Consider the following 27,535-nt stretch of genomic DNA (forward strand, 5'->3'; position numbering starts at 1 on the left):
GCTTAGGTTAATGGGGCCCGTTAGCTTACCATCTGAGCTGCTTCTCCCAGGAAGCACAGCCACCAGCCCTCTCCAAGGGCTCAGAAACCCTGGAGGGCATCTTTTGGGCTCTGGGAGCTTGCAGCAAGCTCATGGGTGATTGGAACTCATAGATGAGCACTTCTATGGACAAAAAAGACTGTTTCCTTCGTAAATCAGACCCAGCTGAAGATCTTGAGGGAGATTTCAATCCTTCTGCTATTGTCCTTTCCAAACAGTGTCACAAAAGATAGGAAGAAACGAGAGGGTGGACTGGGAACCTCTGACTTTTGACTCTTCCTCCTTAAGCGGTCTGATCTACTCTGCAGGCTGCCTTTCTGATGGCCATTGGGGGAAGAGTTGTTGACAACATGTGGGCTTAACCAACATTCAGAGACCTACTGCAGTCCCGGAGGTCCCTGAGCTGCATCGTTGATTTGTGGTATTAGAGGAAGGTTACGGAAAATTGTTTTAGATTCTTCACAATAGCGTTGACATGTTGTGGAATGTCAGCTGGGGACTTAAGGCTCATAATAGCTTCAGGTGACACAGCATTAGGCTTACACTAGGCAACAAATAGCTACTGGAATGATGGAATATTTGTAGGAGAACAGGTATGATCAGATTCCTTCCAAGGGACAACTTCTGTTCCCTGATGTCTTTTGCCATTTCACATATCCCACTGACCTACTTTCCCTGCTGAGTAGATACTCCTCGGGGGCAGGGAATATAATATATTCACCTCTAGGTGCTTGGTGCCTAGAGGAGAGCTGGATGCCCAGATGGTGCTCAGTTAATAACGTTTGTATTGGACTGAGATAACTGGGAATCAATCTGGAAAGAAGACTAAGGTGTCATGATCAAGATCTGCTAAATCCTAAATTGAAAGGGGACTTGATCACTAAATCCTAAATACTGAGTTGGGGACTCTTGTTTGAAACTGGATCAAGGTAAATTTAGCACCAATGAAAAGATGGCTCAGTTTCCACATCAGGAAATAAGCTTCTGGATCTCATTTTCCAAAAGGCGATAGTGGAAAGAAACAAATGAATTCTTGCAATAGTGAATTTCAAATTGAAGACTGGCACAGCTTTAAAGGACCTCACATGAAGCTTTAATGTGAACCTCCAAGATTGGACAGACTGAGCCTCAAGTGACTCCCTTTGTAGCATTTGTGGTTAAAAAAATGTACTTGTGTGTATGTGTATATAAAACACACACGTTAATATATATAAATATATACAGGAATGAGTCACTTAACAATAGGGATATGTTCTAAAAAATGTGTCATTAGGTGATTTCTTCATTGTGTGAACATCATGACATGTACTTAGACAAACCTAGATGGTATAACGTGCTACATATCTAGGTTGTATGGTATAGCCTATTCCTCCTATGCTATAAACCTGTATAGCATGTTATTGTACTGAATACAGTAAGCAACTATAACACAATGGCAAGTATTTGTATTTCTAAACATAGAAAAGGTACAGTAAAAATATAATATTAGAATCTTATGAGTCCACTGTTGTATATGTGTTCCTATGTTGACCAAAACAGCATTATGTGGTCCATAACCATATGTTGGACTGGTCAGAGAACTTTTCCTTAGTGGGACATTCAGAACTCTCATAGACTACCTTTGGCTTCATCTCTTACCATTCTTCCATATGAATCTTATGTCCTAGGGACTTTGATCTACACACTGCACTTTGGATAAACCACCTAACCTATCTTTCATTTCTTTGCCTTTTCCTGCCTTCTTTTTCTCCTTCTTCCTGGAAACCTTCATTCTTGCTTTCTTGTATAAAGCCTTCTACCCCAGGCCCCAGAGACCTCTCTCTTCCTACATACTAATGGCAGGTCTGGACTCTACTGATGGTTTGCTGTCAGCCACCTTGAGTTAATATTTATATTTTTAGGCACTTGTTCTACTTCCCCAAATTTAAGGCTAGGAGAATACATGGCCTTTGTGATTTAGCTTCAGTACAAAGCTCAGAGTCTTGCATAATTAAAATTGATAAGGATTTTTTTTAACAGACAATGCCACTAAGAAATAATAAATATTAATAGAAATGTAAAAATCAGTAACTTACATCACCACCATTAACACTACTAAAGATGCAACCATTTTTAAAAAATTAATTCAGTGATTAACTCATTGACTATCAGAACTGTGAGACACCTTGGAGATCATTGTTTAACTTCTTACTTATTGCTGGTAGACATACAAAACTGGGACATTCTGTTTAGCAATAGAGTTTAAAATGTTATTCTCAATAAGCCATCAATTCTCATATATAGTTATATGTCTTAAAGAAGTTTGCATATATTCAAAAGGTAACATTTATAGAGATGTCTATTGTAATATTATTTTGTAATAGTGGAAAATTGGAGGCAAAATAAATGTTCATTAGTAGAAAATTAGATAGGGGAAATGCAGTCTATTCATGAGATAGAATTCTAGACAAAGGTTAAAATGGATCAAAAGAAATATAACTCAAAGGAAGTTATATGGTAAATAGAAGAATATGTATATAATTATACCATTTATTATCAAAACAATCTTATTTCTGGATAAAGATGCATGTTGTAAATTTTAAAAATTAATTTCTGTATTTTATTTTTAACTTGGAAAAATATACTTTATTTTTTATTTTAAAAGTATTATGGGGGTACAAATGTTTTTGTTATATGGATACACTGTATAATGCTGAGGTCAGGCCTTTCAGTGTGCCTGCCACCAGGACAGTGTTCATTGTACCTTATAGGTAAGTTTTTATCTCTCACCCCCTTCCCAACCTCCCCCCTTCTTAGTTTCCAATGTCCTTAACATCTTTTTGTGCCCATGTGTACCCATCATTTAGTTCCCACTTATTATTGAGAACATGTGGTATCTTCTATTCCATTCCTGAGATACTTCATTTATGATAATGGTCTCCAGTTCCATCCAAGTTGCTGTGAAAGACATTATTTCATTCCTTTTTATGGCTGAGTAGCATTCCATGGTGTGTATATTTGTGTGTGTGTGTGTTTCTTTATTCACTCATGCATTGATGGGCACTTAGGTTGATTCTACATCTTTGTAACTGTGAATTGTGCTGTGATAAACATTCAAGTTCAGGTGTCTTTTTGATAAAAAGATTTCTTTTCCTTTGGGTAGATACCAGAAGTGGAATTGCTGAATTGAATGGTAGGTCTACTTTTAGCTCTTTGAGGAATCTCCATACTGTTTTCCATAGAGGTTGTACTAGTCTGCAGTCCCACCAACAGTGTATGAGCGCACCTTTTTCCTTGCATCCATGCCAGCATCTGTTGTTAATTGACTTTTTAATAATGGCCACTCTGACAGGGGTAAGGTGGTATCACTGGGGTTTTAATTTACATTTCCCTGATGATTAGTGATATTAACATTTTTACATATTTTTTTGCCATTTGTATATCTTCTTTTGAAAAAATTCTGGTCACATCTTTTGCCCACTTTTTGATGGGGTTGTTTATTTTTTTCTTGCTGTTTGAGTTCTCTGTAGGTTTTGGGAATTAGCACTTTATCAGATGTATAGTTTGTGAATATTTTCTCCCATCCTGTAGGTTGCCTGTTTACTCTGTTGATTATTTCCTTTGCTCTGCAGAAGCTTTTTAACTTAATTGAGTTTCATTTATTTATTTTTGTTGCTGCTGCATTTGCCTTTGGAGTCTTCATCATATATTCTTTGCCTACATTTTCTTCTAGGATTTTTATGGTTTCATGCCTTACATTTAAGTCTTTTATCCATCTGGAATTAATTTTTGTGCATGGTGAGAGATATGGGTCCTGTTTCATTCTTCTGCATGTGGCTATCGAGTTTTCCCCATTTATTGAATAGGTCACCCTTTCCCCCAGTGTATGTTTTTGTCTGCTTTGTCAAAGATCAGTTGGTCATACCTATAGCTATAGCTATAGTTTTTTTCTCTGGGTTCTCTATTCTGTTTCATTGGTCTATATCTCTATTTTTATACCAGTACCATGCTATTTTGGTTACTGTAGCCTTGTATTAGTTATGTAATTTGAAGTCAGATAATGTGATACCTCCAGATTTATTCTTGCTTAAGATTGCATTGGCTATTTAGGCTCTTTTTTAGTTCCAAATGAAGTTTAGGATTTTTTTCTAGATCTGTGAAATAAGATGTTGGTATTTTGTTCGGGATTACATTAAATCTGTAAATCACTGTGGGAAGAATGGATATTTTAACTATGTTGATTCTACCAGTCCATGTTCATTGGATGCTTTTCCATTTGTTTGTGTCATCTACAATTTCTTTCATCAGGTTTTTTAGTTCTCCTTGTAAAGATCTTTCACTTCCATGGTTAAATTTATTCCTAAGTATTTTAGTTTCTTCAGAGTTATTGTAAATGGTATTGAGTCCTTGATTTGACTGTCAGCTTGACTGTTATTAGTATATAGAAATGCTACTGATTTGTGTACATTGATTTTGTAACCTGAGACTTTGCTGAATTTATTTATCTATTCTAGGAGTCTTTTAGGATTTTCTAGATACAGGATCATATCATTGGCAAACAGAGATAGTTTGACATCCTCTTTCCCAATTTGGTTGCCCTTTATTTCTTTCTCTTTCCTGATTGCTCTGGCCAGGACTTCCAGTACTACATTGAATAGGAGTGGTGACTGTGGGCACCCTGGTCTTGTTCCAGCTCTTAGGGTGAATGCTTTCAACTTTTCCCCATTCAGTATGATGTTGGCTGTGGGTTTGTCATGTATGGCTTTTATAATTTTGAGGTATGTTCCTTCTATGTCTAGTTTTTTTTGAGGATTTTTATCAAGAAAGGATGCTGGATTTTACTGAATGCTTTTTCTACATCTATTGAGATGATCATATGATTACCAAAGCCAGGAAAGGGCACAACAAAAACAACAGAAAGAAAACTACAGATAAATATCCCTTATGAAGATCAGTGCAAAAATCCTTCTCAAGATACCAGCAAACCAAATTCAATGGCACATCAAAAAGATAATTCACTATGATCAAGTGGGGTTCATCCCAGGGATGAAAGCATGATTCAACATACACAAATTAATAAATGTGATTCAACACATAAACAGAAGGAAAAATATACTTTAAAGTGATTATACTAAAAGAACCATCTAACATGGTTATTTTCAAATAAGGAAACTCACCTCAAGAATTGGTTTTGGTATATGGACAGTATTTGGGCCCTATTTTAAACCAAACAAATATGCCAGGGAGTAGAGAGGAGGAAAGGATGAAGAGGTAGAGAGCAGAGGATTTTTAGAGCATGTAACTATTCTTTATGATACTATAATGATTGATACATGTCATACATTTGTTCAAACCCATAGAATGTACAACACCAAAAGTCGACTCTAATGTAAACTATGAACTTTGGGTAATAATGATGTGTCAGTGTAGGTTTATCAGTTGTAACAAATGTACCACTTTGGGGGGTGATGTTGATAATGATGGAGGTTATATATGTATGGAGGCAGGAATATATGGGAAATCTCTGTACCTTCCTCTTGATTTTCCTTTTGAATGTAAAACTGCTCAATAAATAAATAAAAAAAAATATTTTTAAAAGGGAGATAAATCTAAAGCAAATATTAGAAAAATGTTAGGGGGGTAGGTTCATGGGCATCATTTTATTTTGTGTACTTTCTGAGTTTTAAATATTTTATAATTAAGAGTAAAAAGTTCTTCATAAAGTGAAAAGAGGCTTTATGAGGTGATCAGGGAAATTTGAACACTGAATATTTGAGATCAGGCATTGTGAGTTCTTTAGGAATGATAATTATGGTGGTTATATTTATAAAATAAAGAAGTCCTTATCTCTTAGTGATACCTAGTACTATGTATAGAAGAAATTATACCATGTCTAGGATTAGCTAAAAAAAAAAATCTGTTTGAGAGAAAAGGGAACGGATGTGGGTAGATATAGTAGAAATAAGATTAGCTATGTGTTGATTTATAGATACATGAAGGCTCATTATACTATAGTTTTTATACTTAGGAATATAAATTTTTAGAAATGCCTCCCTCCAAAAATAATTTTAAAAATTGGCTTTAAAAAAATAAAGTTTTAGAACCAATATCCCTTATCCAGTGCTCTTTACAATACATCACACTGAGACCATGATTAGCTGGACTCCCTCCATTGTTCAGATTAGAAAGCCAGGATACATAAGCAGGTTTTGCTTAAGATTATTTTCCTACTAGAGAAAGTTTCATACAAAGAATAATTTTTATATATAAAAAGTAGTCCCCAGTTGAGCCATCATTTCTGGTCGAGGTATAGCTAAGATTTCCTTTTCTTTCCAAACATGCCAAAGCAACAAAGCCCTGTGATTGAGAGTGTGGGGCCTGAGACACTCATAAGCAAACACAAAGGGTGGGAGGTTGCTGATTCCAACTTTATGATGTCCCGAGAAACTGTTGCGATAAGAGAAAAGACTAAAAAATAAACAAGAGATAACTGAGATAATGGAAAAAAACAGAGGGAAACAAGACAACACTCTCAACTCTTTGGCTTGAGAAATTTATTATGCCAAGGAAGATAAATTGGAGAAACATGAAAAGGGAAAGAGATCTTGTCTCTGACTCATGTATTTCTCTTTAAGTGAATGAGCAATAACACAGAAATAAAAGAGTTCAAAACAGAGCTGTGTGCTCAGCCAAAATCATGGTTCCTAATGATTTTCAACTTTGGCAGGAGCCTCACATGGTTGTACTTGAGCAGTTTTCTTGATTTTGAATTATACATGTAATTCATCCTGATCAGAATGTAGCCAGGGAGCCAAGATCCATTTGCTAGTCGGAAATGAGAATGCTGGTCGTGTGCTGGAGCCAGTCTCCCTTCTTCACGTCAGAAATGTCTGCACTGTCATCAGTTTGGACAGTTCTGGGGAACAAACAAACAAACAAAACTTGTAAAATCAATTAGTTGGAGTCATCTTGGAAAAATAAATTCCCATTTGGCATATTTTCTTTTTCTACCAGGCTGTTCTGTGTAAGAAAGACACAGTCCAAAATAGTCAAACTACAGTGCACAAAACAGCTGGAGATGAACAGAAGGGGCTCACGGATGAGGCCAAGGGTCTGTAAGCATCCAGCTCACCATCCTGCCCTGTCGTTTAACAGTACAGAGGAGGATGAAGAGGAATGAGCTAGGACTAGAGGTGAGGCCTTAGAACGTTTAACTGAAAGAAGGGCCATTGTTGTTGCTGATGCTACTCAGTGACTACAGTGGGAAGAAATCAGATGCAGCAGGAAGAAAATCAGATGCAGCACACTCTGTTTTTAAATAGTGGTTGAGCTCAAGTTTCATAGAGTTAACTTTTTTAGGGCATAAAACAATATTCATCAGTAACCAAATTTACAGTCTTTGTTCACTGTGATTTTGACTTGACTTCTGAATAACCACAGCTGACAGGTCATCCCTGCCAATTACGTGTGGTTTTTCTTGAGTTCAAACTAATAAGCCCAGATGTTAGTCAATCCTGCAAGTGATATTTGTGTATCCTCAGGCTTTGTTAAGGTACAGGGTTCTGTGGTGTTTCCTTTGGAATAGAATTAAATCCTTATAGGAAGGTGGTTTCAAGAAACTGCATTTTGTAAGAACAAAGTTTTGTCTGGAAGGTAGACAGGTACGTTGGTAGGTGGAAAGAGGGAGGGAGGGAGGGAGAGAAAAAGGAGAGAGAGAAAAGGGGCAAGATACTGTCAGGAAAACCAAGGGGTTCCAATTCTGAATTTACCATTTACTATGAATTTGGGCAATGTATTTAACAAGTTTCTTTGACCCTCAGGTGATTTATATAGAAAATGCAGATAATAATACCTGCCTTGTTGGGTTGTTACTAGGATTATAGATAAAGGTATTATATTTTTTTTAATAAGAGAATGAGATCCTTTTGTGATTCATAAGTGTGATGATTGGGGTTTCATGCTCATGTGTGAGATGTGCTTCCCTCAAACCTTGTTACAATGTTGGCATATTACTTGTCTGATGTGAAAAAAATAAAATAAGAGAATAAAAGGGAAAGATATATGTTTTAAAAATGAAAAATATACCGCCAAAATAAATCATGTTTATAGTTCTGCTGTTATAAAAAGTTCAGAAAAGAACAAAATACAGATCCCTGGTCCCAAATAAACACATGGGAAATTATATGAATATCATTAAAATGTGAGCTTCTGACGACAACAGCAACATTATTAGAACATAAATGGCAGCTCAGTCAGCATCTCCTTATAACTGTATCAAAGACAGTTGCAGCTTTGTTCCCAGTGTGACCCACTTGGGGTTTGGTTGCTTGTTGATGGATATTATCATTTTTAATGTCAGTAAATAATGTGATGTCAGATAAATGACCTGTTTCCTTTTCATGGCGTAAAGCTCATTCATCTTCAGGGAGCCTGAGTGAGTAGAGAAATTTGAGTGGGACCAAGTGTTTCCGACTGTGCAGGATGGGAAACATCTTATTAATCCTACTTAACGTGAGTCCCAGGCAGTTGGATCCAATTCTCAATGTATGTCTGGTAAATCAATAAAAGTGATATGCATTTACCATTGACTGTTTTACTGATTCGAGAGGAACAGAAAGTAAACATTTTTTTCAACTTGAAGAAAATGATGCTACTCACAAAGCATTACTGTGCAGTGTGCAAGTAACATACAGAGGACATCCCTCTACATAATTCACATTGGCTTAGCCGGATCTGTTGTTTCTCTGAGGGCTCATAATGTTACAAAATTAGGAATCAGAAAGATGTGTTTTAATTGACTTCACTGCTCATATCTTTGGGGATCACAAAAAATAAAAAATATGGTAGAGTCAAAAAGGTACTGGAATCATAGAAAATTCTCATGATTTTGATTTCTGGGCTATAGTTTCTGATTCCTTCCTAAGATGACTGCTGTAAAGCCCACATCTTTTATTTCTGAAGATGATTCTCATGAATTCATCATCTCTGTTTTTCATGACTATACATTTAGCCAAAGCTGGTGGAATGCCTTATTGTGTGATGGGAAATTTAGTCACGGCAAAAAGAGGACAATTTGCTTTTCTGGAAACCTTTAGGTAGGGTGACAATTATCCCATTGAGTTTTTTGTAATATAATGAAGATCATTTTGGGGTATTTCCTTAAACAGCCCTCTGGAGTTTTCTAGGCCCATTCACAGAATTTCAGAGAACCAAGGCTGCACACTTCTTTAGAGATCATTTAATGAAAATGTTTGATTTTTTTGTCAATGAGGTAAGAGGTAAAGAATTTGTTCTAGCTTCCAAGGTGAGTTTGTGGTATAGGAGATCATATACAAAGACTTTGTCTTTACTAAGACACAATTGTTGTTTTGTCAGGTATTGAAATGTCTACTTATGATTTAATGATTAAAACTCTGAAAATTTTGTAGATTTATCTTTCTCAATTCCATCCAATTATAGAGCTGGCAGAGAGGATAGGGTGGGTGTTTATTTTACTCCTCAATGAGTAGTATCCAGAAAGACAGTCCATCTACCTGTTCTTCTAGACTAGGGGTTAGCAAACTACAGTCCCTGGGCCAGATATGGCTAGTGGCCTGTTTTTGTACATTGGAGCTAGGAATGGTTTTTACATTTTTAAAAAGTGGTAAAAAAAAAAGTTGCCAAAACCTAAAAACAAAGAAGAATATGTGAAATGCATGATGAAGACTATACGTGGCCCACCAAGCCTAAAACATTTCCTGTTTGGCCCTTTACAGAGAAAGTTTGGTGATCTGTGGTCTAAAATATTCAGCAAAAGAGGCTCTATGACCTTCCTTGAAGATTACACAATACTTTTGTGTTTTGTGTTTACATTTTTAAAATGAGCATCATAGACTGCAGGAAAATAGGGAACCCAATTTTAAAAGGTGTCTATTTGGGGCCAACTTTAGGAATGGCTTTTTGTCCTCAGAAATGATCCACCTGCTTTATGAGTTATAAATTAAGCACTGAGCCAAAACATGGGCAAATCTGCCTCTCTCCTCTTCCACAGAACTTTTGCTGACTTTTTAGCCACAGAATTTTGAATTATATAATTTCTCACTAGAACCACATCTATTTCCTGAACTACTTCAAAATGGCTTTGAGCTCCAGGAAAGTCTGGTTAAGGAGTTCGTATACCGCATTACTGGTAACCCATCTGGATCACACTGGGTTTCCATGTGGATTGGGAAGCCGTGCTCTGTGTTGGCACAGAAAACATGCCCTGTGGGTAGAACTGTGCCCTCTGGGCCTCACGGCTTCAGGTTCCAGAGTTGGGCCTTGATGTTTTCAGCTTCTTCACCACTACTGTTTTGAACCACTCATTGTTCTGGAAGTTGGTGAACTTGGTGATGATATTTGGCAGTTTGTTTAAAGTTTAGGCAGTTTGAGGGTGGAGATGGCAAGGAAAGAAGAGAAAGGGGATCATGAGTAGATGAAACCTTGTTCTGTTTCTAACAGTTTTTCTCAACATAAACTCTTGTCTTTTTTTTTTTTTTTAGAGTTTTTAAACATATTTGTTTGGAAATGAAATTGAAATAACATCAGCAATGTCTTTAAGAAAGGATAGACAACTTTAAGGAACAGAAAAATATTCACTTATGTATACTTTATTGTAATCATGTTTTACGAAAAAAATTGTTAAAAAGCCATTAGATCTATTTCCATATCACTCTTCCACATAAACTTTTGTTTCACATTCTCAAAATTAGATCTTATTTTATCATTGGGTTTGGATTCTAAAACATGCATTTCATGATACCCATTGTTTCTTCTTGGAGCCAATAATAAGACAGAACAAAGGCAAACTGAAATTAGAAAAGAATCCACTGTATAGATACTTTATGAATTGCAGATAACCAGGTAGGGAGGAAAGAAAGAAATCCAAGGACAGAAAAAGATAACATGTATCATGGAAACTGTATTATGGGAAGTTAAAGGCTATCAATACTGGTCTTTCTTTCCTTAGGGTAGCTCCTTCCATCCTGCCCCATAGTAATTCTAAAATCATTGGCAGGAAAAGTTGGTGTAGGCGCTGTAATTGGATTAAATCTGTTGTGATACGATATTTTAGCATAAAACTGGATCTTGTTGCTAGAGCTAACCATTCCTCACTATTTTCAGTTCCCAGAATAATTCAGCCTAAGAAAATATTGACGTTTATGTCTGAATCCTTTCTGATCTCTATCCTATTAGGAAAATGTTTTCAAATACTCTTTCAGCCATGGTCTTCAGAGCCCCTGAGATATTTTTTACCTATGGATAGCAATGCCTTTTCCTGCTGCCTCTCCTATCAGATCTTCTGTGTCCCACTGTGGGACCAGATGGGGAGTTGGAGCCCTTCTGTTAGAGCAGATGGGCTGATGGTGAAATAACTGAGGCCTTACGTTAGCATTTCTGAGAAAGAAGGGTGTGAGGCTGTGTCTTCCTAAGAATTTTCCTCAGTGGTCATCTGGGAAGACTCGTAAGCAAGGTTGGGTTAGTCTCTGTGGTAGGCCCATGGTGGACACCCAATCACAGCCAGAATGTGCTCTAGGATCACAGGTCTTCAGTGAAAGCAAGCTCAAGGTTCTACCAAGCTTGAGGTTCTCAAGGGTTTAGAAGTTACTGAAAAAAGATTATAGCCCATTTGACTAATAGAACTGGTAGACTCTAACAAATGGTCTGTGATAAGAGAAGAACTCTTCATTGTCAGCTGGGGGTAGGACAGTTCTTCATGGTATGAGGCTGCCCCATGCATTTTAAGAGGTGTAGCCTCTCATTCCTGTCAACTAACAGTAAGTAGCACTCCACAGTCATTGGAGCAATGAAATAAAAAAATTCTTACTCTTTTTTAATTGCTTCCTAGTAGAAAACTAAGTGGCTCTAGTTGCAAACCACTGTATCCTTGCATGATGGCCATGTCTCCACTGATGTTTCCTGTAGCCTGTGTCCTAGAGTATCCAGAGAGAAAGCTGAAAAGTAAAATAAAAGGGTGTTGGGCTACAGACTTTCAACCATTTGTTTGAGAGATTCTGGTCCTCATATAAATTACAGATCATTTTCTTGCTGTGCAGAGTTGAACAAGGGATTGGGGCCACAAAATAAGAACAGTCCCCTCACCAATAGTCCAGGAAGGTCTAGACTGTCCTGGTTAATGTGTTTTAGACTCACAGAAACTCAGAATTTGAAGAAAACAAAAACTAATGTGTCTAACCTACCACACAGCAGAGAGATGCCTTTGCCAAATAGGCACATCCTCAAGATACAGCTGTAGGTCTATCTTTAAGTCTGGGTCAGGGATTTATGTTCACTTCCTGTAGATTCTTGTGTTGGGGCCTCTAGGGCTGATCTCTAGGAGATATGATAACTTTGTTCACAGTAAACATGGGTTAACTGACTAAGAGTCAGATTGCTAGAGTTTAGTTCCTGCTTCTACTGCTAACTAGCTCCTTGACTTTAAGTAAGTTCCTTTGCTTCTCTGGGCCTGCCTCAGTTTCCCATCTGTAAAGCAGAGATAATATTACCACCAATCGCACAGGTCTTTGTGGCATTCAGTGAGTTAAAACATGAAGTGCTTAGAAGAGTATCTAGCACTTGGTAAATGTACAGTAAATATTAGCTATTATTAGCATAGATACTAAATCCATTATTAATATATGTACTACATCTGAAACTAGATTAATATTTAGTTTTGTCTCATAGATGGAAGTGCATTTGCTTCCTGTGCAGAGGCAGAAAGTTTGTGCTGATCTGAACAGCTACATCTACACCTAGAGAGAGAAGCTGATTGTAAAACTCCTTGTCCCTAAGTTCGTAGTAGAATGGGAGTAGCAGTCTGGCTCTTGGATTATGCCTGCCCTTTAGATGACACTGTCTTTGGTGCTATCAAGAAGGAAAAGGAAAGAGGCCTCTCTCTTCCTGAGAGTGATCAGGCTGGGACTCACAGGAAGCTCACCAAGCTCACTGGCGTGATCGGCCCCTCCGCTGCCCACTGCTCTGGCCTCAGTTCCATACTGGTCAGTGAGTGGAAAAAGAAAAAGGGAGGATTTGAAATGTGACCACAGAGGGAGTCCTGCAGGCAGTGGGTGATCCTTTAAGGAGGTGCTTCCCCTTAGGGCACGGAGCCACAGTCTCCTTCATCAGTGTATCACAAAAAGTGGTCAGGGGGGTTTCTGCTCTAGGCCATGATGTAGTAACAAGGACACGGATTTACCCTCCTGCCTGTACAACTAAAAAAACAGACAAAATAGATGAAACAATAGTGTCTTGGCCTATTTAGTGACGGTATAATGGAAAACCTGAGGCTGGGTAGTTTACCAAGAGGTTTGCTTGGCTCATGATTCTGGTGGCAGAAAAGTCCAAGATTGTGCAGCTGCATCTGGTAGGGCCTCCCTCATGCTGCGTACACTCATGGCAGACAGCGGAAGGTGGGGGCGGGCGCAAGCAGAGATCATGTGGCAAGAGAGGAAGCAAGAGAAAGACCTAGGAAGCTGGACTCTTTTTAACAACTCACTGTCACGGGAACTGATCTATTCCTGCAAGAGCAAGAACTTAGCGCTGCAGGAAGGCATTAATCTATTCATGAGAGATCCACACCCATGACCCAGACACCTCCTACTTGGCCCCACCTCCCAACACTGCTGCACTGGGGATCAAACCTCAAACTTTTTGTGGAGACAAACCATAACAAACGGTCTGCAAATATTGGGCAACAGGTAGCACAGGTCATGGATCCCTGAGAGAAGAACAACAGGGCCAGCCCTCCAATCGCCCCAGCCTACTGTCTAGAGCACATATCTAGGCTGCAGTGCAGCAAGGCAAACTCAGACAGTGTGCTTGTCTTCCTGAGTCAAGAAGGCAGAGCTGAGAACCAGGGGAGGACAAAGTGGCTGGAATCCTCAGAGAAGAGTAACAGAAAGGAGAAAGTTGATGAACAGGAGAGAGCTGCATCAGGAGAAGGCTCCAGAGATCTTTATAAAGGGTTCTCTCATGTCCTCAGCTGAGTACTTACTGATCAGTCCATGATGTGAGGAAACTACTAGAAGCTGCGGAAAGCAACACTCAAAAGGAGCAGGTGGAGCAACGCTTGGAGCTCACACAGGACCAAGAATAGTGCTGTTCCCACCAGCAAGAGTGGAAAAATCAGAATATACAGAAAATTGATTAGAGTACTCAGAAGGGTATTGCCCAGCATTAGGGCATAATTAAAGATGGCTCTGGTCCTGTCTAACAGAGCTTACTAACCAGCCTCAAAGTGTTTTCAAGTACCTTAACTGTGTCCCAGAAAAAACAAAACAAAAACCCTCAAGAATATTTAAATGAATACAAAATATCCAACCCCCAGCAAGATCAAATTTACAATGTCTAGTACCCAAAGAAATGTGAGAAATATGATCTATGATGGGAAGAAAATTTTTCATTAATAGAAACAGAGATGAAAGAATTAGCAGACAAAGGTCTTAAAATATTTATTATAACTATATTCTTTGTGCTTAAGAAGGTAAAGGAAAGCATGAGAATGTTAAAAAGATATAGAAAAGATAATGAGAATCAGACCTAAAGTAAAAGTCTAGAGATGAAAAATTCAATGTCTAGATGAAAAAGACACTGGATGGAATTAACAGCACCTTCGATAGCAGCAGAAGAAAAGATTAGTGAGCCTGAAAATATAACAATAGAAACCATTCAAAATGAATCAGAAAAAAAAGGCACTGAAGAAAATGATCAGAGAAACTGTGAGCTTTGGGACAACTTCAAGCTGATTAATATGCTGGTAATTAGAGTTCCAAAGTTATCAGAAGAAAGAAAATCATAAAGGTTCCTGCATAAATCAATGGCATATAGAAGAGGAGTGCAATGGAGAAAAATCAATGAAAACAAAACCTTGTTCTTTGAGAAGATTAATAAAATCAATAAGCCTCTAGCTAGAGTGATAAGGACAACAAGAAAGGAGGCACAGATTACCAATATCAGGAATGAAAGAGCAAACGTCACTGATGATGAACATGTAATTAGGAAATATTATGAACAACTTTATGCCAATAACTTTGACAATTTGGATGAAATGGACAAATTCCTTCAAACACACGAAATATCAAAGCACTGTCAAGAAAGAACAGATAAACTCAATAGCTCTATATCATTTAAAAAAATTAAGTTTATAGTTAAGAACATTCCTACAAACAAAACCCTAGATCTAAGATAACTTCACTGGTGAATTCTACCAAATGTTTCATGAAGAACTAATTCCAATTACTTATAAGCTCTTCTAGAAATTTGAAGAGGAGAACATTTTACTGTTCGTGCTATGGTGTCAGGATTATTCTGACACCCAAACCAGAATAAGATATTATATAAAATTCTGGACCAATATCTCTCATAAACAAAGATGTAAAAATTAAAAAAGAAATTTGTAAATCAAATCCAACAATATATAGGAATGATACTACATCCTGACCAACTGGGGTTAATCTTAGCAATGCAAAGTTGTTTTGAGATTGTAAATGTGGGCAGGGACTCATGGGTAAAAGCAAAACATTCTTCTCCGTCTTGTCCTCATTTTTGCAGAGCACTGGGCTTTCCTTCTCACTGTGATGGGGAAGGAAAGATCTCAGGTCCTTGGGCATGTGCTAACGAGCTAAGCAGAACGTATTTGTTCATATGGCCTCATGTTTATCATCCATAGGGAAGCAGGGGAGCAACAATCTAAGACCCATCACCCCCTAGCAAGCATCTGAGACTTGGGACTAACGCGAGCAGCATGGATTTTGAAGTCAGAGAGACCTTGGTTCAAATCTAGGCTTCACCATTTATTGAACAAATGATTTCATATCTCTGAGCCTTAGAGAAATTATGAGAATTAAGATTGTTCTGAGGCTTAGAGGTAAAATATGTGAAGTTGTTGGCACGTAGCAAGCACACAGTGCATGTGGCTGTGGTGGCAGTTCATTATGTTGAGACACCATAGCACGATGCTTAAGCGTTATGGCTCTGGATGAAGGCAGCGTGGATCCCAACCCCAGCTCTGTTACGTTGCTGTTTGTGAGATCTCGCCTAGTTTCCTGGTATGTGAGACAGGGTTAGCAGTACTACCTATCTCGAAAGAGTCGTGGTGAGGTACCTTTGAGTTAATACAGATATAGTCTTGGAACAGTGCCTGGCACACTTCCAACTAAGTGTTCAATCAGCATTATTTATTATTATTAAAGTTGTTGTTTCTTTGGCTACTGGTGTTGTCACTGTTGTTGACAAGCCAGCTAAGGCTGTGATATCCTTGCAAGAAGGCTTCCCAAACCTACGAGAGGACACCAGGCAACAGAGGGTCACTGAGTCCTCGAGGCTGCCCAGCCTCCAGGTTCTATTTGGCTTCGTTGAAAGCAGACCCGCCTGGCCCGGACTGAACAGGGAGAGGTGAGTGGCTGTACCTGGGAAGAAGGAAGCCTTGGGGGGCAGGAGCAAGGCAGGCCCTGACGACAACAATCTATCTCTGAGACGGGAATATCTTCTTGTTAGAGATGCGCCTGGTCGGGGTCGGGTCTTCCTGGACGATAGCACGATGCAGTGTGAATGGAGACCTGGGCTATAACTGAGAACCATGTGGCCCTGTCAGCGGGTGACGGCACCTGAATGACAGCATGACAGGGAACAGAAACAGGGCCACAGCTAGCCTCTCTGCCTGCCACAGCGATGTGCACTGTGCGCATTTCTACCCGACCTGGAACCACTCGGAGAGGCCTGCCAGACCGTGGGCCGCGCGCTACCGATTTCTTTCAGCACTCCCTATTTTGCCATTCATAGCTCTTGCTATTAAGCAGACAGAACAGCTCATATCCTGGGGACAGATGATAGATATGTCATAGCTCTGAAAAATTGTTTGTCTTCCACAGGTGTATGGGCTTCCTTCTAAAGCAGGCAGGTCACATGACACTTTTCAACACTCTCTTCTGTACCGGCGTGGCATCCAGTGTCTATCAAAAGGGAAATCTTTCACATGCAATTATGGCAGAAAATAAAGGTGATGAAGTGTTGTGTACCAAGAAGGGAGAAGATCAAAGGGCGGTAATGAAAACTGATTACAATAGAAGGGCAGCTTCAACTGCAGAAGTTGTGTGGGACCGTTTGGGGCCTGACGCTGCTTGGGGGCGTGCACATCGGCGTACCCCGCGTACGTGCAGAAGGAAGGGCCACTGACAGCATCCTAGGCACTGCTGTCTTAGAATAATAAACTGCAGGGCTGACTGTAACCCAAGAAGGGTTGTAGGTAGTGTGTAATTGTATCAAAGCAAAGCTAACGCACCTCCTTCCCCATGATTCACACAATACATGTTTCTTTCAGCACCATCTAATTAGTGGCACCGTTTCAGACCTCCAAGAGTCTAATTGACACCCATTGAGCCTGATTTTCCAATAGAATCTTCCGGAGCACAGGGTCTGGGCACCCAAAGGCCTGTTTTTTTTTTGTTGTTGTTTGTTTTGTTTTTTTTGAATTGAACTCTGGGAGGTCAAGGGAAAAAACACAGTCTGTTCATGTTTATGAATGAGGCCACTATCGTCGGAGCCTTCACAGTCATGGAGCGTGGCCATCTCGGTGACACCCGGTTTAACTGGAGAGGAATGTCTCTACCTGGCAAGTACATTTCCTAGCAACTGTTATAGTCTTGAAAATATACTTCACATGATACCATTTCAAATCCCAGAAAATGGCTTGTCCAGGTCAATTTAGCAGAGGTTTTAGATTTTATATCCAATCACTTGCTTTGGAATACTTATACGAAAAGTCAACAATTTTCAACTAGTTGTGGGTAAACTAGTTTGTTTTGTTTGTTTGTATTTTTTGAGACAGAGTCTCACTCTGTTTCCCGGGCTAGAGTGCTGTGGCGTCAAATTCACAGCAACCTCAAACTCCTGGGCTCAAGCAATCCTACTGCCTCAGCCTCCCGAGTAGCTGGGACTACAGGCATGTGCCACCATGCCCGGCTAATTTTTTTTTTCCTCTCTATATATTTTTATCTGTCTAGATTATTTCTTTCTATTTTTAGTAGAGACGGGGTCTCGCTCTTGCTCAGGCTGGTCTTGAACTCCTGACCTCGAGTGATCCTCCAGCCTCGGCCTCCCACAGTGCTAGGATTATAGGTGTGAGCCACCGTGCCCAGCCGGTAAACTAGTTTGAATTGGTTAAAAAGAAAAAGAACAAAACGACTCTTAATTATAGATTAACACAATTATATTTCCTTTCAAGTAGTGTCAGTAATGGTAGCTGTGCTAATTCAAAGGAAGCTAACAAAGTGTTGTCAAATGCCTTTCAGAGTCCTAGCTTTAATGGAAAATTAGATATAGTTTATCAGTTGTAGTAAATAGATGCTCAACTATTGGAAAATGGCTCATTGTTCTAAGTAGGTTAAAAATTCTTGCTATTGTCTCATGTTTAATATTGGGTAGATTAGTAACTATTTTGCCCCTTTTGCAAATGTAAAGAGACTGTCCAGTTTTATGGGTAACAAGGCCCACATCAGCGAGGACAAGAGGAGAGTGAAAGGTCACCAGCATATGTTGAATCCTTGCTATCTTATTTAACTTCATCTTCACAAAAGCCATCCGATGGAGATGATATAACAATTTTCTAGATGATACTGAAATGAAGTAAGCTGATCAGAGTTTGTCGAATGATGCTAGACCTGGCTTTGAACTCTTGCTTTATCCACCCCCAAAACTGGCATTCTGCTCCCTTTGCTCTCCCACGCTGCTTAGCCCACTTGGTCTGTTTGCCATAGGCTGTCTCTACCTAACTAGAAGCTGCTGGTCTTGTAGCGCCCAGATGCTGGTGCAAATGTCTTCAGTTAGCCACTGTAATTGAGATTTCTAAATGAAATAGTCTGCTCACCAGAGGAATGGTATCACAAAGCTAGGGGCCCTTGCAGCCCTATGTTTTCACAGCCCTCAGGGCCCTTTGTTGGAAATATAAGTAGGCATTTGCTAAAAAGCTCTCAGTGAGACTGAGTGAGCAATGCATCTTGCAGAAGACTTTACGGTGGGCCAGCCCGACCGTGTTGAGGACTGCACGGCCAGGTCCGAGTGGGTTTGGATGTGAGGGGGTCAGAAAAGCTTCTGGGTGCAGATTCTCACTCTCACTGGTTGCTGTGGACCTTATGTTACCATCAGTGTCCCCACTGTGTCTTTGCAAGCGCAGAACACGGCTGTAATTGGAGAAGCAAATCCTAAGGCATTTTTACCCATTAGCATCAGATCGTGAGATATGTCCTTAGAATAGAACAGTGTCTTTGGGGCAAATGGGCACAGGGGAGACACATGCCAAGAGGAGAAGGAAAGGATAGCCATCCGCAGCCAAGGGAGAATCCAGACAGCACTGGATAGTGGTGGGGAAAGGGGGTCCTGGGAACTGAGTCGGGGTGGGGAGTAGGAGTGCAGTAGGAAAACTTCCCTTTCTTGACAATTTCGCCTAAGGCCGGCTCTACTCAGTAAACCTCATGGGATCAGCTTGCTCACTTCAAAGGATCTGGCCCACCAGAAGAACAAAACAATCTTTCCCTCTGTGGCAACTTGGCATTGCAGCTGTCATCACAATTGTATCCAGAAAAGCGGCTTATTCAAGTGGCAGCTTGTTCCTTGAGGCTCCTCTCATCTTCGAGAAATGCCCAGTGACACCTCTCGGAGGAAATCCCTCATTCCAGCTCTGCGTGATAGCTTCTGCAGGCAGCAGGCGCCTTAGGAGCATGTTCCTGGGCATAATGAGCGGACGGTGTTCGCTGTGTCTGTTCACAAGAGAACCTGGTCGGGGTTTTGTGTGAGCCCAGACAGAACTTCCCGCGCACAGCAGCAGGAGGCACAGAAGAATTTCTGGTGGTTTCATTAGACTTTTAAGAGCTGTTGATTGAGGACTTCATTGCAACCAGTCTTTATGTTTCCACCCTTCCCATTTCCTTTCCCATTTACCCCAGAAACTGCAGTTACTATTGTGGAATGGAGTTGATGACTGATTTTTTTTTTTTTTTTTTCAAGTTTTTAGATAGCATAAGGAGAATAGGGTGTGATTAAGAGCTGGAGTTAGGGAAGTCGAGGGCCTTTCCCAGTTCTGTTGGTTCTCTGGGCCTCAGATGTAGAATCCCAGACCTGGAAGGAGCTTTATTCCAGCAGGCACGTGGCCTCATTCTGACTCAGCAGATGAGGACACGGAGGCCCAGAGAGTGGAGGCGTTTGCCTCGAGTGACAGCTGGCTGGTGAGTCACTCCGTAACTGGGATATTTTGTTCAGATATACAGAAGGTAGCAAGGCAGCAGTGTGTCACAGAAGGTGACCAGGTGACCAGGAGGGTCAGGGGTCTTCTGTGGCTTTTTTTGTTGTTGTTGTTGTTTTGAGACAAAGTCTCACTCTATCACCTGGGCTAGAGTGCAGTAGTGTCATCACAGCTCACCGCAGCCTCAAACTTCTGGGCTCAAGTGATCCTCCTGCCTCAGCCTCCCATAGCTGGGACTACAGGCACATGCCACTGAGCCTGGCTATTTTTTTCTATTTTTTGTAGAGACGGGGTCTCACTCTTGCTCAGTCTGGTCTTAAACTGTTGGCTGCAAGTGATTCTCCCGCGTCAGCCTCCCACAGCGCTAGGATTACAGGTGGGAGCCACTGCACATAGCCTTCTGTGGATGTTTTGAAGAATCCAAAGCTGTCTTATCAGCAAGGAAGGCAATGCTTCAAGGGATCATGAGAACCACCTTCAAATATCTGAAGGATTGCTACACTGGCGTCTGAGGAGATTTATTCTTTGTAATTGCTAAGGGCACCACTAGGATCCACAGACAGTTACGGGGGAGCAAGTCTGACTCACTCTGAGGAAGACATTGATCTGCCTTCAGCAAGGGCCTGGACCTGAAAGAGTCGTGAGTCTGCTTCCTTGGAGGATGCAACTGTCCATGGAGAAATATGTTCAAGGAGGTTTCTTCCTGAGGAATCTCCTTCTCAAAGCTAATGTGAATTGACAAGGCTCCCATCAGAGTCCCTAAGAGGCCCCATCAAATATAGAAGTGGAATTAATGAAAAACCCTTAAAGTGTCAGTTTCTGCAGAGCAGATCATCTCCAGAGCAATTTATTCATCTACGTGGACCATGGGCCTTGGGGCCATGAGCCTTGGCTGTTGTAGAGTCCAAATAGGGGGTAGCTTTGAACGGAAGGGCTACTGCTACTTACAGGATGAAAGTAGAGATGTGTTCATTTTGTTCTGGGGTAAACCTGGTGATAGGAAATAAGAAAAAAAAGGCGCCTGTGATGGGGATTCCTACCGTTAGTCTAATGGGGGTGACTCTGTTCCAGGATCAAAAGATGCCTGTGAGCCCAGAAGAGAGCAGGCCTTGGAAGGCGAGGCCACTGCTTTGGCAGGAACCTTTGAAAGAGACCCTTAAGGTACCTGTGAGGTTTAAGAGCCACTAGGAAGATAGTCCGGGGCCCTGGAATGCCAGAGCCCCAGAATGGGCTGATGAAATAAAGTCCCCCACCCCTGGTTCTGTCACACTGGCCTGCTCGCTGCTGTTTCTCAGCCTCACTAATCTGGCTGTCCTTTAAGATTCCTGACTGTGACTTGTCCTGTCTACATATCTTATTTGTAATCCCTGATGCTTGGAGCTCCTTCTTCCAGAAAGCTTTCCCTGGCCTCATCAACACACACTGGAGTCTCCTGTTTCTGAGTTCAGTGGGCGGGAGCAGGTGACGGGCAGCATATCAGGACACGAGGAGCCCTGCGGGGTAACCCTGTCATGTTGGGTCAGTTCTTGGGCTGGGCCCTGTCAGCTCCCCTCCCTAGTTGCCATGAGAATGTCCTTGTGAGTCCTCTGGAAGGATCTCCCCTTTGGTCCCTCTTTTTTACTGTCACGCTCCCTTCTAGGATGGAACCTGGTTCCCAGTACACTGGAGGAGGCTGTTCCCAAGTTTAGATGAACACAGTCTCCAAGGCTCTCTCCTCCCTTTTTCTACACAGTTATTTTATAATATCTGCAGTTCTCAAGGACTCACTGACCTCCTCCAGGTTGGTAACGTGCAAGCCAAGCTTGGTGTTCATCCCGAGTCATTCAGTGCATGCTCCAGGGGGACTGGCTTTGTCACTTGCTTTGTTTGTGCTTTTTCCCAGGATCTCAGTTGGCTTTGGGATGTTTGACTCATCCTCAACACTTTTAAATTTCCTCCTGAAGGCACCAACCCTGTTTGCTAACTTAACCATCCAATATCCCATGTGAGTTGCTCATGAGCATGAGAAAACACTGACACATTTTTCCCTCGGGTGTTGTTGGCTTGTAAATCTGAACGGGAAGAGTAAATTTACTTGGAGAAGCTATGAAATGCCTACCCTTGAAGAGTGTTTATGTTGGGAGTGGGAGGAGAGTCTGTGTGCCCATAAGTACCAGGATTCAAGGCCTGGGATCAGGCTAGAGGCCAGAGATAAGGACCTCTTTCTAATCTTTGCTGCAAATGGAAATAGTCAATAAATCAGAGCTGTTTATTGAGTGCCTACCATGTTCAGACAACAGGACAGTGGGAAGTGATAGGAACCAAGCCATCTTAACCGAAAGCTTAACCTACCAGCATCTTCTCATTTGTTGGAGGCCTTTGTGACTAAATCACACAGGGATGCCAGTTGCCTAGAAATTGAGAATCACATAATTTGGCTCCTGCTTGGGACTGGGAAGTCCTTTGTCACATTTATTAGATAGGGCTGCCTCTTGGGGTGGCAGAAATGAAACCTTAACTTTCTATTCAGCACCTTTTGTGTCTCTCTGCAGAATGTGGTAGTTACTTACTCTGTCTGGGCCCATTTTCTCATCTGTAAAGTGGATCCATCTAACAGTGCCTACCTCAGGCTGGCTGTTGTTTTCAGTAGTGAATGAAACACTCAGCACGATGCTTGGCACCCCGTAGGTACCAATGCAGTCTTCGCTGCTGTAGCTGAACTGTCATTGCTGATGCCTCCCGGGAAGCATCCAGGAAACATTGTCCATATTGTGTTCTATCTCATCCCATGGAAAATCCTGACTTCAAGCTCTCTTACCTTTCAGATTTTATAGTCCTAAGCTGGCACACTGTGGACAGGATATTTGGAAAAATGTCTGATGTGCCAGGAGGGAAAAGGACAAAGGACAAATCTCTCTAAGGGAGCCATTTGGGCTCTTGTATTGATTAAAGCAGTAAAGAACTCTAGAAGGAAAGAAAAGCTTAAGTGTCCAGATATAGTTTCCTATACACATTCTCAAGGGTGAAGACTGGGTAAGAGAGATTGGCAAAGGAGAGGCGTGATGGCCCCAGAAGAGTAATGACCAGCATCAAGCACAATCAAAGTCAAACTTGAAAAGGACAAGCCAATTACCAAATAAGTTAATTGTGGCAGGGAGGCTCCACCTTCCTCCCAGTCAGACATCAGGGCATAAGGCCCAGAATCTGCATGTTTTGAAAGGTACCAGGGGATCACGTGAACCCAAAAGAGGACAATCTGCCCATCTCCAGGCAGGAGTCCCATCTCATTTTCCTTGTGGATGCTCCCTAGGAAGTAGACAGCCCTCAGCTTTCTTCACAAAGCAAACTTGCCTTCACCCTAGTTTTGCACTTACATCAGCTCAAATAGCATGAATTCTTTAAAAATACAAAAATTGTTATTTTTATAGCAATTTGTTCCCAAGGAGCAAAGGCCATAGCAGGCTGGTATTATCTTAATTTTTTTCCATGGCCCTCTTATCGAAAATAATGATAATATTTCAAATAGATTACGATGTTGTTAGTGAGTTATTTACAGTGCAGATTTCAGAAGTGGGGAGGCCTAGACATTTAAACTAGTTGACTGGCAAGATTAGCCTGGTGCACTTTGCCCCACCTTTGGAGAGAAAAAGACCTCTCTAAATTTCAAAGGAAAAGGCATCATATATTTGCAACCAGATGGTGTGTTTCAGTTCAGAAAACTGAAATCAGCCACACAGAGAGGACCTAATTGGGACCAGGTCACTACTGGGGGGAGGGTGAAATAGACCAGATTTATAAACACCCAAGTGGGAATAAGTGGATAAATATCTATACGGGTGCAGAAGGAGATCTAGATATGCTACACTTGTGGAAGTTTCATTTGAGTATGGAATCAAGTTGCATCTTTTTAATATTACTTCAACTGTCCTTAGGACTGAGCTCTAGGTCTTGCTCTCCTGGTGCATTCAATCAAAGTTGAGGCAAGAGATGATCAATTCCATGCAACAAAAGAAAAGAAAAAAATGTATCAGACATGGCAGTTGTTCTGTTAAAACAAAGTGGCATGTCATGACTAGTCCTGTAGCTTTCAAGAAAGTATTTTCAAAGTCTGGGAAAACAGGGCAGGAAAAAGTAAGATTTCAAGAAAAGCATAAGAAAAGAATAAGGATGCTGGAAGGTTGGGTCTGGGTATAGAGTTCACGCTATATATGGTGGAATTTTCTAAGTTCTACCCTTAAATCTTCTCTAATGGCCAGTGCTCAAGTACGTGTTGTGCATCACAATTCTCCAGAGAGGAACCTCTTCCCTCTCTTAACATCCTTACCAAGTGTCTTCTTTTGAGCCTCCCAGTATGTGTACTAATGACCCAAACAAGAAAGACTTCATGATGGATTGTGCTCATTTAATTGGCTGAAATGGAATGATGTGCACTTTCTGAATCCCGTTAATTCTTGGGACTAATCTACATATTGGCAACTTGTCATAAGAAATGGGTTGCAAATGCTGAATCAAAACTTTTCAGGGCTTGGCAGCAGTAAAATGGCAATGTGTTAAATGCTCTCTTAGGAGACTAGAGAGGAACCTTTGTATAAGTGTAATGCAGTCATAGTAAGATAATGGATTAAATGACCTCCTTTAAGGTATAGGCTTTGTATATCTTGTGTATTCAAAAAATAGCCTTTCTAACAGGAAATATACTTTTAAGAATATTTATTATGAAGACATAATAATTATACTTATTTATAGAGTACATGTGATATTTTGATGCAAGCATACTATGTAATGACCAAATCAGGGTCATTGGGGTATCCATCACCTCGAGCATTTATCATTTCTTTATGTTAGGAACATTGAAATTTCACTGTTTTGGTTATTTCAAAATATACAATGTGCTTCTGAATACTAGCTCTTATTCCTCCTGTCTAACTGTATTTTTGTACCTATTAACCATGCCCTCTTCAGTTCTACTTCCCCACGACCCTTCCCAGCCTCTTGGTAACCATCACTCTACTCTCTATCTCCATGAGTTCAATTTTTTTTTTTTTTTTAGCTCTCACATGTGAAAGAACATATTTGTCTTTCTGTGCCTGCCTTATTTTACTGAACATAATGTCCTCCAGTTCCATCCATGTTGTTGCAAATAACAGGATTTCATTCTTTTTATGGCCAAATAATATTCCATTTTGTATATATACCATGTTTTATTTACCCATTCATCTGCTGATGGACACTTAGGTGGATTCCGTATCTTGGCTATCGTGAATAGTGCTGCAGTATATATGGGAGTGCAGATATCTCTTTGATATACTGATTTCCTTTCTTTTGGATATGTACACAGCAGTGGGATTTCTGGATCATATGGTGGTTCTATTTTTAGTTTTTTGGGGAACCTCCATACTGTTCTCTATAGTGGCTGTACTAATTTACATTCCCACCAACAGTTTACAAGGGTTCCCCTTCCTCCACATCCTCACCAGCATTCATTATTGCCTATCTATTTTATAAAAGCCATTTTAACTTGAGTAAGGTAATATCCCATTGTAGTTTTTATTGGCATTTCTCTGATGATTAGAGTTGTTGAGCATATTTTCATATACTTGGCCATTTATGTATCTTCTTTTGAGAAACATAACCAAAGAAGTGAATGATCTCTGCAAAAATAAAAAATAAAACATTGATGAAAGAAATTGAAGAAGACATGAAAAAAAGGAAAGATATTCCATGTTCGTGGATTGGAAGAATCAATATTGTTAAAATGTCCATATTTCCTAAAGAAGTCTACAGTTTCAGTGTAATCCCTATCAAAATACCAAAGACATTTTTCACAGAAATAGAAAAAATAATCCTAAAATTTACATGGAACCACAAAAGACCCCGAATAGCCAAACCCATTCTGAGAAAAAAGAACAAAGCTGGAGGCATCACATTACCGGACTTCAAATTATACTGCAAAGCTGCAGTAACCAAAGAAGCATGATACTGGCATAAAAACAGACACATAGTCTAATGCCACAGAATAGAGAACCCAGAAATAAATCCATGCATTTACAGTCAACTCATTTTTGAAAAAGGTGTCAAGAGCATACATTGAGGAAAGGACAGTCTCATCAATAAATCGTGCTGGGAAAACTGTATATTCATATGCAGAAGAATGAAATTAGACACTTATCTTTTGCCTTATACAAAAATAAAATAAAAATGGATTAAAGACTTAAACCTAAGACCTGAAACTATGAAACTACTAGAAGACAACATTGGGGAAACTCTCCAGGACATTGGTCCAGGCAAAGATGTCTTGAGTGAGACTTCATGAGACCTCAAAAGCACAGGCAACCAAAGCAAAACTGGAGAAATGGGGTCATATCAAGCTAAAAAGCTTCTACACAGCAAAGGAAACAATCAACCAAGTGAAGAGACAACCCGCAGAATGGGAGAAAATATTTGCAAACTACCTATCTGACAAGGGATTAATAACCAGATATTAAGGTTAACTCATAGAAAAAAAAACCCACAAATAATCCAATTGAAAAGTAATCTCTCTGATTTTAATATGACTCTTTAAGAACACACAAAATAGAATGGTCAGTGATGTTACTGTGTTTAGAATGAGGGAGTGTTTGCAGCTCATTCTGTGCACCCAAATTCCAGCCTGCATTTAGGTTTCCTGCTGGAGTTCACCAGGCTTCCTGGCCAAACTTCCCAGTAGGGCTGGGACTGAAATTTTCCCAGTAGACCACATGGGGATTTGGAACCAGAAAAGCTGGTTTATAGTATGATCTTTCCCATTTACCAGTTGGGAGATTTTGGGAAAGCCACTGATATTTGTCTCCAAAAATATGAATGATAATACTTTGTGTTTCTCTGAAAGAGATTCTGAGGACCACACAAAATGGTGGTTTAAAAATATTTCATATACTGCAAAGCCTTGCACAAATGTTGTCATTATGACTATAAGGGCTCTTCCTGGTCGGCAAGAAAAAAAAAAAAAAATCTTCCCAAGTCTTCACCTGCCTTCTATCAGCCGTCATGAATTCCCGTCCATTCTTAGCATATTTATGCCAGGGTTATGTGGAAGCCTCTGTGTCCTCTTGTCCCCCTGTTAAGGACCCAGACAGGATGCCGGGCACATTTTTTTCCAGTTATCTTTCAGATGTTTTGAAATGGGTCTGGCAAGAACCGAAGCTATGTTTCCAATTAATTTTCTAAGTACACAATTTGCTCAAAGTACATTTTTTTAAGAAAGAAAGAATTCAACAATAAAGTATGGCTTGTTGCTGTTCGACTGCC

General features: G+C 40.3%; 1 protein-coding gene and 1 non-coding gene across 2 annotated transcripts in view; both read left to right on the top strand.

The window, feature by feature from the left end:
* Positions 1–27,535, top strand: part of LRMDA (leucine rich melanocyte differentiation associated) — a 993,823-nt gene that overhangs the window by 642,168 nt on the left and 324,120 nt on the right. The gene's annotated exons all lie outside the window — the stretch shown is intronic.
* Positions 7,938–8,041, top strand: LOC138376753 (small nucleolar RNA U13). Its single transcript, XR_011231727.1, has one exon. It is a non-coding gene; the product is annotated as a small nucleolar RNA U13 (small nucleolar RNA).

The sequence above is a fragment of the Eulemur rufifrons genome, chromosome 28, assembly GCF_041146395.1.
Source record: "Eulemur rufifrons isolate Redbay chromosome 28, OSU_ERuf_1, whole genome shotgun sequence".
NCBI lineage: Eukaryota > Metazoa > Chordata > Mammalia > Primates > Lemuridae > Eulemur > Eulemur rufifrons.